General features: G+C 49.2%; 1 protein-coding gene across 1 annotated transcript in view; it reads right to left on the bottom strand.

The window, feature by feature from the left end:
• FHL1 (four and a half LIM domains 1) overlaps positions 1 to 4842 on the bottom strand; it is a 49950-nt gene that overhangs the window by 30361 nt on the left and 14747 nt on the right. The window lies entirely within an intron of this gene.

Here is a 4842-nt window from a genome sequence, read left to right as displayed (position 1 = left end):
GCAGAGCGGGGGCTGCGCAATAAATGTCCACTGGCCACTCGTGCAAACTGCAAAGTAACTATTGCATCATGGACTGGTGAGCCACGCAATAAATGTCCACCGGCCACTCGTGCGGAGCACCCGTCGCACCGCGGCGCAGGGACTGCGCAATAAACGTCCACCCGCCACTCGTGTGGAGCACCCGTCGCGCCGCGCCGCGGGGGCTGCGCAATAAACGTCCACCAGCCACTCGTGCAAACTGCAAAGTAACTATTGCATCATGGACTGGTGAGACATGCAATAAATGTCCACCGGCCACTCACGCAGACTAACCATCGTGCCACGGACTGGTGAACTGCGCAGTAAATGTCCACCAGCCACTCGCGCAGAGTAACTATCACACCATAGACTGGTGAGCTGTGCAATAAATCTACATCAGCCCCCCGGGCAACATAACGATCACACCTTGAACAACTAAACCACGCAATAAACGTAGACCAGCCACTCGTGCAAAGTAAATATTGCACCATGAACTGGTGAACTGCACGACAAATCTAGACCGGCCCCATGAGCCACATAATCACGCCATCCACACAATAAATCTAGACTGGCCACTTGTGCAAATTATCGCACCATGAACAAGTGAACCCCTCAATAAACATAGGCCAACCACTCCTGCAAAGTAATGATCACGCCATGGATGGGTGAACCGAGCAATAAATTTACACCAGTCATTTTGTGCAAAGTAATTATCACCAATAAAAACGTCCATCTAGCTCTAAAAAGAGCCAACCAGCTACAAAGTTAGTGCTTGGAAATGTGCCACAACTCTGTAGTGGGTTTCATTTCAATGTGCAGCAGGGCCCTTATGCAGTTTGTCCATACAGGTACAGCTCTACCCTGCCTGCTTGACTTCAGACTAACAGGGCAAACTACCTCTCTCTGCTTCTAGACAAAGCTGTGAGCACCCAGTCACCCTTTGCTAACCAGCTACAGGGTGGGCAGGCCCTTTCGTCCCCCCAGGACTGACATCCCAGCCTTCCCCGTTGCTCCACATAATATTTTTCTAGCACAGGGAGATGCAGCACAAACAAACAAGCTCTCCATCGGAGGGGAATTCATCTGACTCAAGCATCAACCTCCACTGCCCAGCCAAACACCAAGCAGTTTGCTGATGGCTCTGCAGCCTTATGTTTCACCCCCGGATTTTGCACTCAAAGTTTCCAGAACAGGGAAAATATGTGTTGTTTAAAATGACAAGCCTGGAGGGAAGGAACTGCTCCGACCTCAGGATCATAAACAAGACACTAAAAAGGCAGATACGGTTTCACATGTTCGGCTTTGTTCCTAAAAAGAAATAATTTCAGGCTAAAAATAATTCCTGTGTTTAAACACACAGCTCTTCCCCTACATTCTTGACACCGATGCAGCTAGAAGAAATGGAAACCGTTTGCCTCCCCTCACCTTTATGCGTTATCCAGTTTTGTTTTGCTGCTCCTTTCTGCCCAAGTTCAGTGCCGTACACATGCACGCACGTTGCCCTTCTCATTGTGTTTGGGGCTGGGGTCCTACAAGTACCTCTGTAGGCAGACGTTTAGCGTAAGAGAAACTGAACACCTGTATTCTGCAAAGGTTTTATCCAAGGGGTCGCAGGGTCCACTAATACTCAAGCTGATGGCAGGGTGTCATGGTAGACTGGGCTTTGGGGACACTTCCAGGACGTCCCATCTTAAATCTAGACCACAGTTGAATCACTGTCTCCCTACAGGAATATTGACCGTTTAGTGACGATGAACCTAGCCATTGCCATCACGGAAAAACATCCCCTGTAGAACAGCGTCTGCACTCCCCAACCACTTCTCATTGTACTGTTATTCTCCATCAAAGCAGGGGGCTTTTGCCTTTTCAAATCCCCTTCTAGCCCAGATTTACCAGCAAAGACCGTGCGTTCGGAGAGCCTCGCACGGCTTGCCGAGAACAGCGTTAGTCGCACGTCCATAACCTACAACTGCCTGGGACACCAAGACGTTTTTAGGCGAGTCGAAAGTTTCATGTCTTAAGGCATCCAAAATGTGTGGGTTTTAATTCACAAACTGATGGAGGAACGCCGCAGGAACAAAACTGAGCAGCAGGGAGCAGTGAGCTGTTCTCAAGGGTTAGTGCTCGTTATCCTACGTCCAAACAACAAAAACCGGTACAGAAACTGGGAGTAGGATGCGAGTCCTCTGCACCAGCTGTGGGGTTCAGATTGTGCACAGGCCCTCTCCCCATGGAGGTCTGGTGGACTGAAAACCTATCCTCACAACTATAATCTTCACCAGAACAGGCTACCCCGAGGTGGGGGCTTCTCCATCCTTGGATGTTTTGAAGACCTGGCTAGACAAAGCCTTGGCTGGGATGATGCAGTTGGGGCTGGTCCTGCTCGGAGCAGGGAGTTGGACTCGATGGGACCTCCTGAGCTCCCTTCCACTCTTATTCTTTGATTCTTTTTGGCAACCATCGATCCTCTGGATCATGGTGTATGAATAAGACACCAACGCACAGGCCTAGGCAATAGTATGGAGGAGTGGAGGCTGCCCTAGACCCACCATCAGCCTGAATCCAAAGGCCAGACCGAGTCCAGGCAAGTCAGTGTCTTGATGGTTGTAGCCTGTCAGAGAGCAACAGATAAGAACAGCTGCTGACTGCCTCACGCCTCCAGTCGGATGCAGTCTACGGTCATACCCGGGACCAGCTAAATCCACTAAACAAACAGACAGGTACAAAATGTCAATGACACTTAAGCCAATGTACTAAAAGGAAACACATTTTTAGAACATGCCTAATTAGCCCATGAACTCTCTGGTACTCTCTGGCCTCACTGAGGCCACAACGCTGGCCAGGTTTCAGATGGAAAAGACACTTTTTATTCTTTCTTAACTGGAGACCGAAAACATCCCGATAGAGAAGACAAAATAATAATGAGATCCAGCTGTAGGATTAACCTTCAGGCTTGGAAACGTGAAGCAAGCTGGAGCTAAGATAGGGGCTGGAAGGTAACTTTCTCTATGGATGATATAGCCCTTTAGAGACTGCTGCAGGACCCCCTCCTCCCAACAGCCGGAACAAGCTCCTGGGCTAGACGGGCCCCTGCTCCAAACCAGCTTGGGAATGATTGTGTCTCTGGTCACAACGCACCCATTTAAAGTCTTCCCACCCCCCAACCCCTGCAGAAGCTTCACCGAATGCATCAGGCATCAGGCACCACCTCTGATGCAGAGACCTAGAAAAGGTTGACCCTGGCATGCCCATATCTCACCACATATTCTGGGTGTGGGAAGGAGGCAGGGTCAGGCCACGAACCTCATTTGGGAGCCACGTGTTACCAGCTGGTTAACAGCCTGGGGAAGAGGATGGATCCCTTTGGAAGGAGGTGTGTCCCAGCCCAAGAGGTCAGCAAGCCGGCTTGCAACCGATCTGGAACACATACAAGGCTGACATATCAGGAACAATCCCACGGACTCAGATTTTCCATTGCCACAACAACAGACTCTCTCTCTGCTTAACCGGTGGTCAGGGGGAAAAAAATCAATCACTAGATGACTAGGGCTGCAGAGTGTGGCACTTCCACTCTGCACCAACATTGGTGGTTTTAAAATGTGTTTTTCATTCCAACTTTGAAACAAGCCCTCTCAAGGCTTGCCAAAGGAGGAAGTTGTGTGTGGTTGAATATCTGTTCTTAGAGCCAAACTGGAGCATTTTTTTGGATTTGGAAAGGTTCATCACTCCCAGGCCCAAAGGAGAAAGACTCCAGACCTGGAGGGTGGAGGATTTGCGTGGGTCCCAGGAGACCCAAGTTCAGTTCATTACACAAATCACTCAGGGGTGGAGTGTCTCTCTCAACACCTCCCTGACCCACCCTTCATCAAACCGGGTGCTGCAGTCAGCCCAGCTAACACTGAGAGTCCCCTGCTTGTGAAAGATCAAGGTGAACAAAGCATGGGCAGCAAATTGTCCTGGAAAACACCAAACCTTTATTACAAGCCAACAACCCTGTCGTGCAGCAGGGTGATCAAATACCATGCAGCAAGTCTTGGCTCAGTATAGCATTTCCTGCTCCTTCTCTCACCCCCATCTAGACCTGAAGGAATCAGGACTTGTGGTAAAAGTGATACCTTTTATGAGACCATCGAGATTTTTCCAAAAAAAAAAAAAATTCTTTAATTGCAAGCTTTCAGGCACAAGCACCCTTCTTCAGCCATAGGAAAAAAGATTGTAAAAGTTCTCCTGAGTAGAAAGGAAAGTTCATATTTCACAGGAGTGTTGAAGGTAAAATCAACTCCTGTTTGGAAGAGTTCATTTTATATGCAGATATGCCTGAAAGCTTGCAATTAAAGATTTTTTTTTGCAAAAAAGATCTATTGCAAGATCAGGCCTGCACTTTATAAACTGAAATAGGTAATAGATGTGATGGAGATCTAGAAATCCTCATCACCACCAGGGAGAGGGGAGTTCAAGAAGAGTGGTTGCTTCTCAAGGGAGCGATCCTCAATGCACAAGCTAAGTCTATTCCATCTCGAAGGAAAGGCAGGAAGGGGGCGCAGCAGCCCTCCTGGCTCTCCAGGGACCTAGCGGACCTCCTGCGGCTAAAAAGGAAAGCCTACAAAGGATGGAGGACGGGATTCACCTCCAAGGAGGATTATTCTGCACTGGTCAGGTCCTGCAGGGAGCAAACCAGGAAAGCCGAGGCTGCAGCTGAACTCCAACTAGCTTTGAGCATCCAGGACAAGAAAAAGTCCTTTTTCAAATATGTGGGGAGCCGGAGGAAAAGCAAGGGCAACGTTGGACCCCTGCTGAACCAGATGGGGCAGACGCCCAGGAAAA

The sequence above is a fragment of the Crocodylus porosus genome, unplaced genomic scaffold (assembly GCF_001723895.1).
Source record: "Crocodylus porosus isolate Cpor-Errol unplaced genomic scaffold, CroPor_comp1, whole genome shotgun sequence".
In the NCBI taxonomy this organism is placed as follows: domain Eukaryota; kingdom Metazoa; phylum Chordata; order Crocodylia; family Crocodylidae; genus Crocodylus; species Crocodylus porosus.
Note: the sequence above shows the minus strand (reverse complement) of the source record. Positions and strands in the feature narration are given on the sequence as shown.